This window comes from Protopterus annectens, chromosome 6.part0, assembly GCF_019279795.1.
Source record: "Protopterus annectens isolate FY-2018-M chromosome 6.part0, PAN1.0, whole genome shotgun sequence".
Lineage (NCBI taxonomy): Eukaryota > Metazoa > Chordata > Ceratodontiformes > Protopteridae > Protopterus > Protopterus annectens.
Genome location: NC_056737.1, coordinates 1155985893 through 1156002759, shown reverse-complemented (window position 1 = coordinate 1156002759; position 16867 = coordinate 1155985893). Strand labels below are relative to the sequence as shown.

At 38.6% G+C, this 16867-nt stretch overlaps 1 protein-coding gene across 2 annotated transcripts in view; it reads left to right on the top strand.

Annotated features, from left to right (window-relative positions):
- Positions 1 to 16867, top strand: part of LOC122804724 (fibroblast activation protein alpha) — a 1600794-nt gene that overhangs the window by 668408 nt on the left and 915519 nt on the right. The gene's annotated exons all lie outside the window — the stretch shown is intronic.

The window sequence follows — 16867 nt, the reverse complement described above, 5'->3', positions numbered from 1 at the left end:
AACTACTGCATCCTGTGAGCAAGCATACATATATGCATTCTTTGATTCACCTTCCTGATTGTAGATGCAGTGGTAGCATTGTCACCTCACAGCAAGAGGTTCTCTGGTTCAATTTTCAGCTGGAGTGCCTTGTATGTGGAATCTGCATGTCCTCCTTCCATTCGTATTGGTTTCCTCCCATGTTACAAAGATATGCATCTGGAGCATTTCTCCCCGGGCCTCCACTGAAAATTGGCTTCATTCCAAGTCGGACTTTCCCTGTTAAATGTTAAATAAATAAAATAAAAATAAATTGTATTAAATTATATTACTTTTATAATACAGCACCACTTATTAGAATGTGCTTTAAATCTGTAGTTTAGAACAGTCTTCTAGTAAGCAATGAAACAAAATGTATGAACCAATAATGAAAACACTACCCATTTCAGAAAATTTCAGCCATAAAAGGCCACTCAAACTTCTGTCATTACAATCCACCAATATCAGAAAATATGCAAAATCTCTGCAAAATGAGTAATCTAAATCGTTCCACATTAAAGGGGTCTGTAACTAATGAAGAGGTTGCTGCTAGCAAACAACTTTATATTTCATTGTTTCATCTACAAATAAAGTGCCTGTTGCCCTTGAAGAATAAATTGCCTTAAAGTCTTTCGGCTTTTCCTGGTTAGGGGTCGCCACAGCAGAACTCCAGTCTGCTAATGATTGGCAGTGGATTTTTACGGTGCCGAGTTGCCAGCCCGACACCCAGCCTTCAAAGAAGGCACACCCATTCACGCACGCACCTACCTGCATGTCTTTAAATATCACTCGACCGCTGGGAGGACATGCAGACTCCACACAGAAGGCACTCCAGCTGAGAGTCGAACGGCAGAACCTCTTGCTATGAGGTGACAATGCTAACCGCTGCACCACCGTGGCCGGAATTGCCTATGCTACATTAAAAAAAATGATAAGCTAGTAATTTTGCAATGGGGAATGGATGGCAAAATGATAACAGAAACATAGTTGGTAGGTAACTCCTCCAAAGGAGGACATTCATAGGACTGCAGCATCTACTCCATTTAAAGTACAACACAGTACAGTATCAGCAATCCATCTGCATACTGTGGGAGTAGAACCCAAAACCTTCTGCATAAAAAACAAGTATACTACCTGTTGTACTACTAACAATGCAAATTACCTGGCATAAGTAGCACTAAACTTCTCTTCCCTTGAAAGCTCTCAGCTCATTGGAAAATCTACTTGACACTCAACTAAATCTCTCAACTTCACAGCACAAGAAATCCGGAAAAAGCTAAAATTTATTTGGGGGGACAAAGGCCCAAAACCAGGGACACATTTTAAATATTGCTTGTATAATCTTAGAAAGTTGCTAAAATAAAATATTTTGTGTTACCATGTGCTTCCTGAAAGATAGGAAGCCTGAAACTTAAAGGGCTATCATTATTTATTGAATTCAGTTCTCACTGATTTGCCAGAAAACTACAAATTATAAGAGGAACAGACCAAAAGTATGAGCCAAATATTCTGTGAAAATCTGGACAGTTGAGAGCCATGGACTCAATTCCCTTAATCAAATGGTATGGATAGAGACTTCAGGGTCTTGTTTGAGCCTGAGGAACACTAACAACCAGGTATACCTAACTGGGGCGTTTTACACACACACACACACACACACACACACACACACACACACACACACACACACGCACACACACACACACACACACACACACACACACACACACACACACACACACACACACACACACACACACACACACACACACACACACACAGACACACACCTGCAGTACCAACAGAATAGTGGCAGCATAACCCCTGTAACACACAGCAATAAGAGAACAAGAACAGCTAGCTTAGTTAGGGTAACTTCCAGTGTGAATCCACATTAGAGTGAAACCCCACTTCAGTAACTTTGTCCGACAGGTCTTGAAGCTGTAAAAGTGGAGGGGCTCCCCCTCCCCCTGGGCCTATGGTTCCAGCACCCATGATAAAAAGTATTTTATTACAGGCACATGGGAGAGGCAAAAATGAACAATGCCTGAGGTGACTGCTTAGTTCACCTATGCATAAGGCTGGGTCTGCTCCCCAAAACATTTCATCTTATTGATTTCACTCTTCTCATGAACAAACATACAGAAATTGCATTAGAACTGATATCTCGTCCTGGTTTCAGAACTTCCTTTTGGACAGATCCTTTCAAGTTAAACTAGGATCGGCATACTTAGGTATGTCTCCTCTGAGCACGAGTCCCACAAGGCTATACCCTTACACCTTTCCTATTCTCTGTTTTTATCAACAATATCCTCCACAAAATGTCATACATTCTTATATGCAGAGGACATGTTTATATACAGGTCCAGCTACTCTCACACTGAAATCCAATTCCAGATGTAAGCAGACTTACACATGGAACACCACTGGTTACTTAACCACAACCTCATACTCCTATCTTGAAAACCAAAACCATGCTTTTTGGTAACCACCAGAAACTGTTATACAGCGGTAATAACATAAATATTTCAGACACTAATACCATAAAATCTTTCAAATGTATTGGAATATAGTGGCCGGTCACTTAACTTTTGCACCCACATACTTAAAAAAAAATTAAAATCATCTCTTTCATTTGCTGGTGTAAAAAAAAATCTCACAGTTTCTCACCCCATCAGAAAGAAGTGTCGTAGGAACCACCTAGAATATGATCTGCCAATTATTGCTTATGTATCGAAAAAGAACACTAATGCTCTAAGAAACATTTTCATCTCCATCTGCTACTTTATCACAAATGCCCCTCCCCCAAACACCACTGCCTAAAACTGGACAAAGCCAGATGGTGCCCAAATAAACAGCAAGTGGACCACCTCCTTGTTATTCAGGCCTACAAACTTTATCTTCATACATTTGCTTGCTTATCAGCCAAACTATAAGAAAAAACCTTTGTACAATGGAAGAAAAAACTCTCAAACAGCTCTCTCTAACCCTAGGAATAAATTCTACTGCACCAAACAGATGTTTCAGGTCTACAAACTTCATCTCCATATATTTGTACCCTTATCAGCCACACTACAAGAAAAAACTTTACAATATAAGAAACAGCTCAAAAACTACTCTCCACCCCCAGGACTAACTTCCACTGTACCCAAACACACTTTCTTTTCCATGGCTCCCTCAGTGACAACCACTGCCATCACACTTAAAGAACATCAGTGACGATCCCTTTTTCAAAAGATAATTAATAAAAGCTTCTTATAAAACAAGCACAATGTACCTACCTCATGAAAGACCTTATCATCTAATCTCTATTACATCCCTTCCACTTACTCAGCGGGGCCTAATCAACCCATCTTTCTTCCACTGGCTTGATTTTGATGTACATAATATGCAATTGTTTCTTCTCCGTTGTATATAATGTTATTTTTAGCCTACATTTTAACTTTAAATTATTGGAATGTTTTTAACCTTCTTCATGTTTGTCCTGTCTGTGAAACATTTCACCTGGACTGCTTGGAACTGGTCATTAATAATCAGTGCACTACCCCTGAGCACAAACAAGTAAATACAATTTATTTAAAACGATTCCATTGATCACATTTTGTAGTGTCAGCAGTGCAACAAGTAGTACACTTGCTTTTGGTGCAGGAGGCTGTTGGTTCTATTCTTACCTCAGGTAGATCAATTCCTGATACTGCAATGCAGCTTGAGGGGGTTGCTGCATTCTGTGTGCCATCCTTCAAATGAGACATTAAACCAAGGCTCCACTCAGTTGGGGGTACCTCAGGTGCATGTAAAAGATCCCATGGCAATTCCTGACACTGCAATGCAGCTTGAGGGGGTTGCTGCATTCTGTGTGCCATCCTTGAAATGAGACATTAAACCAAGGCTCCACTCAGGTGGGGGTACCTCAGGTGCATGTAAAAGATCCCATGGTACCTATTGAAAACAGTAAGGAAAGTTCCCTGATGTTCTAGTAGTATAGCTACCTATCCAACAGGTATGGGTCAGTAAAATGGCACTCCACCATCTCTCCATACCTCCCAGTCACTATCTATGTACCACAAGGCTCTAGCCTTGGGACCCTCTTCTTTAACATTCTCACCAACACCCTCCACACATCCACACAACATGCCTCACTCATTTGCTCATCTGACAACATGGCACACCTCCAAAAAATTATTCAGGAAACTTTAACAGCCACTAAAACATGGCTTTTAACTGACAAATCTTAGTCAGCCCTAAAAAACAAACTATTGCTTTTCCCCCAAATCCCTGTCTCATGAAAAAACAAAATTTAAAGTTATCTCTTAACTGATAATGCAACAACTGAAGTTACTTATCGTAGCAAATTATTAGGGTTGATAGTGGATGATAATCTTAAATTCAACCTGCATATACAAAATTGCATAAGAAAAACTCATCAAAAACTAGGGGTGCTTTACAGAGCCAAAACTTTTCTCACCGATGCATCTAAAGTTACACTTGACACTACTGATCTCTCTTCCACATTTCTTTTTGGCACGTTTATCCTCACTAACTTTCAGGCATCACAAAAATTAAAATTTGAATAATGATATAACAAAGTTGTTAAATTGGCAGCAATACCACTTTCAGAACCCACCACTGTATAGCACTAAAAAGCCTAAATTGGTTATATAGCACTTGTTGTCTTTCGGCTTTTCCCGGTTAGGGGTCACCACAGCTGAACACTGGTCCGCTAATGATTGGCAGCAGATTTTGATGAACGCCGAGGTGCCAGCTCGACATTCAACCTTCAACGAAGGCACGCCCATTTACGCATGTCTTTCGAACGCCCACCCAACCACGGGGAGGACATGCAGACTCCACATAGCACTAAAAAGCCTAAATTGGTTAGAACTACTCCATTAACTGACATATGCTCAGCTTCTTACCATCTATAAAATTACCCAGCATTCATCTTCTTGTCCAGTACTAAATACCATTCTACATGACTATGTTCCCAGTTGGTCATTATCATCCAGTGACCAAAAACACCTGTCTGTCCACAAGCCTATCAAATCTGTTGGTCATTGTCTATACTGATACTATGTTGCTAAGGCCTGGAACTCCTTACCTGTATCCATCAGGTCAATACCCTCCTCCCATCCTTCAAAACCACTCTGAAAGACTTCCTAGCCAAAAGCTGTGTCTATTTATTTTATATTTGTTAACCAGGAATGTCTGACTTGGAACAAAGCCAATTTTCAGTGGAGGCATGGGGAGAAAGGCTCTAGATGCATGTCTTTGTAACATGGGTGGCAACCAGAGCACCTGGAGGAAACCCACATGAATGCAGGGAGGACATGCAGACTCTATACAGAAGGCACCACAGCCGAGAATCAAACTGGAGAACCTCTTGCTGTGAGGTGACAATGCTACCGCTGCACCATTGCGCCATTCTTGCTCAACACTCTACTAAGTGACACCTTGGCTAAATTTCAAGCACTCCTAATTCCAGTAAATGCCATAGCATATGCTGAGGTATTTACAAAAATTCTGTACAGCCATATTGATGACTATATAGAGTGAGCTGTGCCCACTTGTATTAAGAATAAGACAAACTCAAAAGACAAGCCACCCTGGTGGAATCACAATATCAATCAGTTATACAACAAAAGAAAAAAAAAATCTTGGCCAAGCTTAGGATGAACAAAGCCATACAGACTAAAAGCCCCCTGACCAATCTAAACAGGCAACTAAGAGGGTTAATTAATACTTCACAGGCTGAATTTGAAGAAAAGATGGCTACAATCATTCCTCTGCACAAAGAGGTCCAACCACTGATCCAGGTAACTACAGCCCTACAAGTCTGACCAGCCTCATTTATAAGGTCATGTAAAAAATAATCATGGACATAATAAATAAGGACATAGGTAATCTGCAAATGCGGGGCCCATCACAGTTTACCTTTGATAAAGGAAGGTCATACCTGTTAAATTTGGTGGAATTTTTTGAGAATGTCACCAAAGCACTGGATGCAGGCAAGATGGTTGTAAGATGGGGGTTATTATTGATTACCCTGCAGATATTAGCATTCTTCAAGAAAGCTGATCTCTGACTAGCAAATGGTACCAAAGCCATGTTTTTAAACTCAGTTCTAAGAAAGGCAGAATTGTACCCTTGGGAAGTCAACCATCCTGGCTAATTGCCATGCTGATAATAAGCCCTAAGAGTCAACCCAGTGGTTAGGGATCTCAGTATGCATGTAGACAGTAGCCTTACCTTTGACCACCATGTGGCCACAGTGGTAAGGAAATTCTTTTGTGTTGCACAACCTATAAGTAAGTGCATGGCATCTAGGTCCAAAGAGGTCATTATCCCACTGTACTCTGCCCTTATCAGACCAATCATAGAGTACAGTGCTCCTTTTGGTATGTACCTGACCAGACATATGCACCAACTAGACCAAACTCAGAGGTTTCTTACAAAAAGAATACAACGCATAGCGAACCTGCCTTATGCAGAGCACCTTAAAGCCCTTTCCCTCTAATCAGTCTCCTATAGATTGCTGAAGGGTGATCTATGACTGGCTTACAAGGCATCTGCAAACCCCACACTTAATCTCCTACATATTCATAAGTCAAAGAGTACCAGAAATACAAGGTCTAAGCATGATTTTTGTCTGTGACTTAAACAGAACATGCTAGGAAGACAGAGATGTGTCCCAGAGACTACCCCTCCTATGGAACAGACTTTTCCCAGCCATGTGAAACAGAGTTCATCTATTACCCAGTTTAAGGGCAGCCTAGACCAGTGGGTGGGGAGTAGGAAATTTGCCCTGGGCCTAGCACCCATGTCCCTTATGGACAGAGGTAGCTTATAAATGGCTGTCCCTCAATGTCCTTTTTGGATCTAGGACATCATTATTCTTTCACGGAAACTTGGCTAAGCTTAGAAAGCCCCCCCCCCCAGGTTATTAGCCTAATAGCAATCTATGAATCTATGACTCTATGAACACCAAGATAAACTATATCCCTAAATGTGAACAAATACTTATTCCTACCTTATATCTCCTTATTCTGCATTCTTCACTCACTTCCTTAGTTCTGTCAGTTTCTCTCCTAGGGCTTTTTCTCTAAATATACCATGAGGCTGTTTTTCTCTTACTTCATACTGCAATTCTTGTTTATATTAACTTACCTTTACTTTCTCTATAAACTATCTAAAATTTATCTAAGTTTTAAACCATTGTGATATAACTAGTATCTATTCTTAACCAGTGTTTTCATATAATGTCTAATTTGATATAATTATTTAAAGTGTAGTTGTTTTTTTTTTTTGCATTATTTTTAAAGAGTGTAAAATGATTGTTCTTAAAATGTTTTGTAATACTTTGGAGCTTTTCTCCCTGGGACTCCACTAAAATGGATTCCTAACCAGTTGGACCTTCCCAGTATTCAAATGTCAATAAACAAATAATAAATATATAAAATAATAAAAATAACCAGTGAAATGTAAATATAATAAAGGTCCAAGTGGAAACTGGAATACCCATGCAGTCAGCACTGTGAAATTTCAAATTTTAAAGAAATAAACAGAAGTAAAAAATAAAATAAAATAGCATCCAGCACAGAAATGATTAAAATTTAAGTCAGAAAAATAAATAATTATCAATGAATGGAAAAATATTTAAAGAAAATGCAATTTAAGTGCATAAAATAGTTCTAGTAGTAAACAGAAGTAGCAGGGAGGTTTTTGTCTAAAGCAACACCCATATCATATTTCACGTAAATATGAGTAATGTGCTGAGGAGGGATGCTGAGTATATTGGGAAAAAGATGCTAAGGATGAAGCTACCAGGTAACAGGAAAAGAGGAAGGCCTAAGATAAGGTTTATGAATGTGGTCAGAGAGGACATGCAGGTGGTTGGTGTGACAGAGCAAGATGCAGAGGACAGGAAGAAATGGAAACAGATGATTTGCTGTGGCGACCCCTAACGGGAACAGCCGAAAGATGACGATGAGTAATTTCATCAGCAGATTCTCTTATAATCTTATTTATATCACAACAGCTAAAAGAGGAACATAGCAGTGAAAAAAAGGGAGCAGGGTGTAAAAGACTCCATGTGTTAGTGTCACCGTAATACACTGTGCAAGAAAAATGCAATGTGAATGTATAAGGTTGATGGCTGAAGAGAATATGAGAAAGCATCTTCACATATAATTGGTGCATGCATGGAATGTCTACTCTAAGGAATTTATTGGTCGAAGGTGTTGAAATTTAATAATGTATGTTGCAGGCAACAAGCAGCTGTTTTGAGCAGTGGTGAGAAGAATTAATCAGTATCTAGAAATTATGCAGTAGATAAGAAAAATAGTAACGTGAGCAAAACATGTCGCTGAGTACTGACTTTGTCGATTTAGAGTGGCACAATCAATGCTACGTCTGTGAAAATTATATATTTTTTGAAAGCATAGCATGCGGTTTAATTGTGGATAAGCCATATTGCTGTGAAAATGCTGTTATATTATGTATATACCATATATAATATGGTAAACTAGACTTCATTAGAAAGAACGTAACAGTGGGAACTGATGAGAGTCCTGCTAAATGTCAATTAAAAGAGAGGTATTTGGCTCTACACATCAAAGATGTGGGCTTCAGTGGATAGTGTGAATTTCACCAAGAGTATAGACTTTTAGCAGTTGTCAGGCAGAGAATATAGTGGGACAGACCTTGGAACAACAGGATACCTAAAAATCTAAGCAAAGAATTTCTTAGAGTTTGCTTGCAATTGTTTTGACAATACCAGAAGTGTAAGACTTTGTGGTTGTTTTCTTGATACAAAGTGAAGCTCTTGTTCCGCTGTAAATAAAGCATATTAGGCTTAGAAGCTCTGATCTGTCTGGTGTGAATTATAAGCTGCAATATATTTCTGTAACGTGCATTTTTATATAATATATAGATAGATCTATATTTAATATAGATATAGATACACAAATCCATGTGATAATGTCTAAATCCCACAATGTCTAAACTCAAAACATTGACCTCAGAATGTCAAAAGTGTAAAAGGATGAAAACTCAAAACAGTGAATGACAGAAAATCAAAAACAGCAGCATTTAACTGTTGTAGCAGAAGTATTAACTTCAGCAGAAGACACCAGTGTGAGTACGTCAGAGATGGCTGCAAACCATCCTTTAACATTGACCAATACTTAGCTGACAGCATTGCAGTAAGGCAAGGAAATGATGGATTTAAATGGCTACTCATGCCATTTTTATCATATCTCCATAACATGGATGGTGATGCACAATAGTCTTTTTTGCAAGCATTCATATTTGCTACAGTCTTATTAACAGCGCCACCATTTTGCATAGAGATAGCATTAGTAGCCGTTTAAATCCAGCATTTCCTTGCCTTACTGCGATGTTGTCAGTTGATAAGTATTGGCCAATGTTACTGGATAGTTTGCAGCCATCTCTGACATACTCACATCGGTGCTTTCAGCTGAATAGCAAATGCTGCAGTAGTTAAATGTTTTCTATGTTCTGTCATTCGCTGTCTTGAGGTTCCATCCTTTTGTGATTTCCACATTCTCAGCGGAATGTTTTGCATTCCAATGTTCTGGGATTTTGTGGTTGTGACAAGGGCCCATATGTATGTGACAACTACAGCTACTATGTACTAAAGCATTTATTCAAATTTTTTTCTAAATACCTATGAATCTCCAAATATTACCACAACAGTTATTGTCCAAAACTAAATTTATTATTCTTGGATTCTCTTGTTTTATGTGGGAGGCTCCTTCCCCTTTCTCTACATATACTAAGTCCACTCTCACGCAACCAGTGATGCAAGTGGAAACAGTATAGTCCTTGCAGACATACCACAACTAATAGACTACTAATTATTAAACGCTCTCACCCTGGTAATAGACAACATACCAGACATAGCAATGGCACAATATATCACCAGTAAGTTAAGTCTTAGCCAATTGTGATCAAAGAGAATAAAGTCTGCTAACAGATATATGTGTATTGGTCTGGATCTACCTGAGAGCAATGAAAGCTCTAAATGCCGACAACTAGAACACCAACACCGGAAGATGGCAACGGAAATAATCGACAGTTCAAAATCCCGATGCTGAAAACACCGACATGCGAAACGAGCGTGACTGTTTAAGTATGCAATAGTGACGGACTTTAGGGTTAGGATGCAGGTAAGGTAAGTGCGCGATAGTGACGAACTTTAGTGTTAGGGTGCGGGTAAGGTAAGTGTGTGATAGTGATGGACTTTAGGGTTAGTGTGCGGGTAAGGTAAGTGTGCAATTGTGACGGAGTTTAGGGTTAGGGTGCAGGTAAGGTAAGTGTGCATTAGTGACAGACCTTAGGGTTAGGGTTAAGGTTAGTGCATAGATAATTGTGTATGTAAGGTTTAGTGTAGGTTTGTAAGGTTTTTGGTGTGCTTGTGTTGTGTGTGTATTTCAGAAAAGGAATTTGTTTTGTTTTGTTGACTGTCTGGATTGTGGTTTGTCGGACATGTGAACTTTCGTGTTTTTGAACTTCCGGTTTTGTGGTGTCAGTGATCTCGTTGTCAGTATTTTCGCTTGTCGATGTTATCAGGTAGATCCATTGGTCTATGTTAGATTGTCAAATTTTCAGAATGTTGTCAAATGCAATGTTAATTCAACACCAATAAAAAAAACATTGACAGCAAACAGAAGACATCAAAAACGTATTTTTTCAGAGGGGCTAGCCCCCATACCCCTGATAATTGTTTACACCAGCTCTGAGATTGAACTGCAGCTGAAAAAGGGCAAAACCCCATGACCTGCTGTACCACAATCTCAGACAACCACTTACAACCATGGTTTAGTGTTTTTTTTAGTATTGTGGACTCAACATTGTGCATGCTGTATGCATATATACTCAGAGACCTATATGTGTATATTTATAAATATAGGAGAGAGAGACTTCTAGTGTTATGAGGGGAAATATTTGTATGAAATATCATGTGAAGGAAACTAATTAGTTATTACACAACTATAAAAGAAACTGAAATCTATGAGAAATGACCATAAGTTGCACGGAAAACTGTTAATTTAAATGAGCACAATAACATTATTTTTTTCTGGGATTTGCTATTTTAATAACTGCAGAACAACTGGACATACATTCATACTGAAATTGTACTGAAAAGCAAACAAATTATTCCTGTACATAGATAGGAAATAAGAAACTGGATTGCACACAGCTTATTTAAATAATTCTTTTGGCAAATGAATGAAAAGATAGCTGAATAACATAGGATTATAAATATGCTTTATCATAACTCATATCATCCTCAGGGTAACATCATGGTAAAAAAATAATGCAGTTATAATGGCACTTAACCCAAGTTTAATGTCCTTTATATGGAGTAGCTGAAGGCACAATTTGCTTTGCCAAGAATAATAGAAAACCGTTCTGCCGACACTGTGAAACACCCAGACAATGTAATTTGTGTGGCTGATTTCTGTCATGTTCTAAATTAAACTGGTTTCCTTTATTTGCTCTACAGTGTCTCTCTAACAATCAAGTTACAATGGTCTGGCAAGAACTATTGGTACTTTGCAGCAGCAGTTTAACCTTGTTAGACAACTTGCAAGTCTTTATCTTTGCCAAACAAGAACTGTATGCTGTTGATGTGCTCATTTTTTAATGACTGAGATTTTATTTATTTACTTATCCTTTGTTGACCAGGTTTGTCTCGCTAGGCTAGTAGCCTCTTTTCAGGGAAGATGAGATACTCTCATCATATGGTGAGATAAGGCAGAATTAGTAAAAAGCCTCAGTCATGATTAATGTGCATGTCAAAAGTTCTTTTCGCAGTGTGGTTGCTGAAGAATTATATGATGTCTTCTTGTTGGTTTCTTGTTGTTACTTACATTTACATGCAAGCATACCAAAGTATATTTTACTTATTGTGATTAACTAGTCTTATTACTGTTATGTACTAAGTACAATAAATACACCAAGACACTGCTTCAGTTAATACACATTTTTTACTATTAAATTTTCCTTTTGAATCTACAAGCATGCAACCCAGATGCTGTCAGCTCTCTATGGCAAATTCCCAAATCTTGTTTACTGTTACACTCATATTTGGACCAAAAAGTCTGATATTTTTTCTCAGAGTCTGATGTAGTAGGTTGGTACTAGGCTATCGGCCCTAGGGCCTATACAAGCCTAGCCATAACAATTCCCTGGATATTTCTTCCCACAATATTTACTTCCCTGGACCCCTGTCTAGCAGGGTGACTGACATGATCTCCGGGATGAATTTCCTATCTTCCATCCAATCATCAAGGTTCCTTTTGAAGAGGGCCAAGGAGGCGCTATGCTTGACATGTATGGGCAGTCTATTCCAGAGTCTGGGGAGTCTCTGGGTCAGGAACCTGTCCCTCCAGCATGTTTTGTTTATTGTGATGATAAGGTTTAGATCCCTAGAGTGTGTAGCTCTGAGGGATTGGGATTTCTTTAAGTGGAGCATATCCAACAGCTTAGGGTTTGACATGGCCTTGTATGTTAAAAAGAGATCGCCTGTAACAGTTCTTTCTTTGTATAACAGTTTTCCTTTGTTCCCTTGTCCTTGGTTCTTTGTAGTTTGATGATCCATGGAAACTCAGTCTTGCATTATCTGAAGCGTGGTGTTCCAGCGCTATCCAAAACTTGATGTTACAGCTCTTTACATCATTGATGTCCTTCCAGCTGCCATCTGCGCAGTTATTTTTACAGACTTTGTTTTTCAATAACATACTCCTTTACATGGATGCCAATATCTAATAAGCTATGCCAGCACACTTACTATATTTTTTCTGCATTTTATACTATTTCTAAATTAACCCTTTATATTTCATATCATTCTTGCATCTTTTTATTCAAGCTAATAATCATGCTAACAACAGTTTAAATGGAGACAATACTATTTTATTTCAGTTACAACCTCAGATGCAAGAAAAATCAGTTTTTGGTAATAGGAATGTCTGTGTTTTGTACTAGAAGACTGATTTTGTGATCAACAATAGATCTCATTAGTAAAGAGCTTGCTTTACAGTCCTTGTAGATGTGCACATTCGACATTCGACATCATCAACTATGCCTTCTGTTTTATTTAGGAAGATGCAGAACAAGAAATGCCCCAATTATACTTTTCATGTGCTCAGGCATACAGCTACTGGAAAGTGCTACTCCTGTCTAACTGCAACTAAATATCATCCAAATACATTATGACAAGGGATAAGATTTTCTATGTATGACCTGTCTATCTGTCGATCTATCTATCTAATTTTAATAATTTGTAGTGAATTCATGAAGACACAAAGCTGAGTACAGTTTCAGATAATACATTTTGTTAACCTTGATACAGACAAAAAATGCTTTATACTTGTGTTGGAGAGGGCAAAAGTCCACTAACAACTTATACAAGAACAGACCCTCATCAATATCTCTGTAAAACAATCAGCTCTGAAGGTGATTCATCGTGGGGGAAAAGACAGCTCCTGTGAAACTGAGAATTTATTCAAAAGTGTTTATAGTCATTCAATGAACTGTATCTCATTAGACTTGAGATGTGATGAAAGTTAGTATTAATTTATATATATCATTGCCCATTCCATATTAATCCTAGAAGCTAATTGTTGTAGCTATAGTATATGGAAAGCCCCTCATCATCATCACATTGAAAGACAATGCCAAGGATTTGTAGGAGGAATGATGAGCGTTGCCTCACCCACGCTTCATTTACTCTTGTTTATGTTATGTAACATAATGACAAAGTGTCTCCCTAAATTGATTGTGAGTATAACAATTAAAGAGTCTCTGTATCTACTGATTTTTTTATATTTGTTATTTATTTATTTGACATTTGTTGACCGGGATAGTCTGACTGAGCTAATTACCCTTTTTCAGCGGAAGCCCGGGGAGAAAAGCTCCACAGTAAAACTAAGCAAGAAAACTGCATGATGATAGTAAAATACAGTAAAATAATTAAGCAAATCTCCATTATAGTACAAGTAAAAGAAAACGGCAAAAGAGACATTTATACAATGTAGTAAGTATAAAAACAGGTTATGACAAAAAAACTGGCAAACACAGATTTGGATTGTCAGCAGGGGATAACAGTACAAGTCAAAAAAGTTTGTTTTATAACCTACAGGAGGTGTAGATATTTAATATAAAAGTCATATTGCAAATAGGATGCAGGTAGCAAGTTACCAGGGCCTAGAAGTGAAGGAACACAGAGAGTAGTAAGTTATTGTCTTGTAATAATAGGAAGTTTGTTTTGATAAGATAATTAGAGGAAGTAAAGGGATGGAGAAAAGTAGTGGAGGAGGAATGACCGGGTTCAAGTGGGATGATTACAGTGGCAAGTCCAGGTGCTAGTTAGGTAATTTTTGGGATTTTTCTTGAATTCACAGACATGGGTAATATTTCTGAGGGTTATGGAAAGCTTGTTCCATGAAAGAGCAGGAAAGTAGCTGTAGAGATTTTGTGCAATGGATTGTTTAGGTTTGTGAATCTGTAACAGATATTGGTCTGAACTTCTGAGAGATCGAGAGGTGGGTATAGAGGGAGACAAGTGGGGAGATGCTAGGGCAGGAGGAGGGCTTGTTCAGGATAGGATGGATGATGACAAGTTGGGTAAATAGTAGTTGGTTAGGAAACTTTAGCCAGCTGAGTATCCTAAAAGTGTGACAGTGGTGTGATTTAGAAGGGAGATTAGAAGCAAATCTAGCAACTTTGTTGTGGGTGGTTCTGAGTTTGGAAAATAGTGAGAACTGTAACTTAGTTAAGATTTGTGAGCTGTAGAAGAGGTTAGTAAGAATGCAATGGATTTATCAGTCTTCAACAACTACACAGTGTTAAGAAGACACTTAGATAAGTCAGGCACACAGCAGAGGATTAAGGCAGTGAATATACCTACTCTTTCTAGAGAGGCTCTGGCATCCCATATGTCCATATGACTAAAGTGTGTCTTAAAAATAGACATGGGTGCAATATTAACAGACCTCAGTCTTTATTCCAGGGTTTGATTCCTTCTCTCACCATGTTCAAAGTCAAACTAATTGACTAATTTCATATAAAAATTTAGTTCTGAACCCAGAAATGTGGCATATCTTTAGCATATGACTTACAAACACATCTTTTTAAATTAGGAACTGAGGCTTGGTGTGGCCTCTTTTTTATTTAACATTCTTTATTTCTGCTTATTATTTCTGCTTATTACACTGAAAGTTTGTTAACATCAGTTATTTCAGGCTGCTACCAAAAGAATAAACAAATAAATAAAAAAAGTGATTAAAATTCAATGATCAAAACTTTGAAAGTATTACAATACATATGCATTGTGATCATGCCTTCTCTTATTTCTGCTTTATACATTCTTCTAAGAAAATTCAACAGAGTATGTTTACCACTAAGGGATTATTTCTTTTAAAGTTTACTTATTGAGAAAATGGGGGCAAGGCCTGTTTGTTGATCTCTTACTACCTACACAGTAATTATAGTAAGAATCTCATCCTATTTGAATCTGGCCTTATTACTGTTGTTCTTTTTACTTACACCATATCTGACGTGTTTCTCAGTTTAACCTCCCCGTCACCTATTAGCATCTTCTCCTGCATGTATAACTGTGGTGTGGCCTCTACCACCCTTCTTGACAGGAGTTTCAGAAAATACCACGTTTTAACATGGAGAGTGTTCATTTTGTTTTACAGACTTAGCTGAGGAGAAGTAGGTGGACAAATCTGACTTTTTTCCATAAGTGTTATAGGTTCATAAGCTCATAGGAGGTTACTAGGCTAAAGGCCCTAGACCCTTTACAAGCCTAGCCATGTTAATCCCAAGTATCACCATTTGTTCTTTTTTGGGTAGTTCACAGAATTAATTTATGAACAGAGCAGATCTGTGATCAACACTGGCCACCCCTGTCCATAAGGGACATGGGTGCCACCCCAGGGGTGAATTTACAGTTTCCCATTCAATTATCTAGGTTACATTTGAATAGAGTCAGTAAGAAGCTCTGTTTTATGTGAATAGGAAGTCTATTCCAGAGAAGTGGAAGTCTCTGGGAGACATATCTGTCTCTCCAGCATGATCTGTTAATGTCATAAGATAGGCTGCGACCCCTAGAGCGAGTGACTCTTGAGCCATTTGACCTGCAGATGTGCAGCATTTCCATTAGGGCAGGTTGGAGATTGTCCTATAGGTCAGGCACGAGTCACCTCTCAGCAGCCTACAAGATACTGAGCAAAGTGACAGGGCTTTCAGCCTGTCCATGTAAGTCATGGTTTGGAGTTCATGTATTTTTTAGCGAGACACCTCTGAGGTCTTTCCATTTGCTGCAGGTGTCTGGTGAGGTATGTGCAAAAGGGTGCATTATACACTCTTAGTGGTCAATTAAAGGTTGAATACAGTGGAAGTATCACCTAATCATGAAGGGATTCACATCTAGATCAGGGGAGGTCATCGTGCCTCTTTACTCATCCCTCATCAGGCCCATAATTGAGTACAATGCCCCTTTTGGGATGTACCTTACCAGACACCTGCAGCAACTGGAAAGACCCCAAAAGTACCTCACCAAGAGGATCAAAGGGCTCAAACAGATGCCATATGCTGCCCGGTTAAAGAAACTCCAGCTCTACTCAGTGGCATACCGCCTGCTCAGAGGCGATCTGTGCCTGACATATAAAGCCATGTCCAACCCGGAATTAATGGACATGCTGCACCTCAGAAAATCCAAATCCCATCGAGCTACGCACTCGACAGACTTGAACCTCAGCACTGAAATAAATAGGACATGCTGGAGGGACAGATTCATAACCCAGAGGCTCTCTTCACT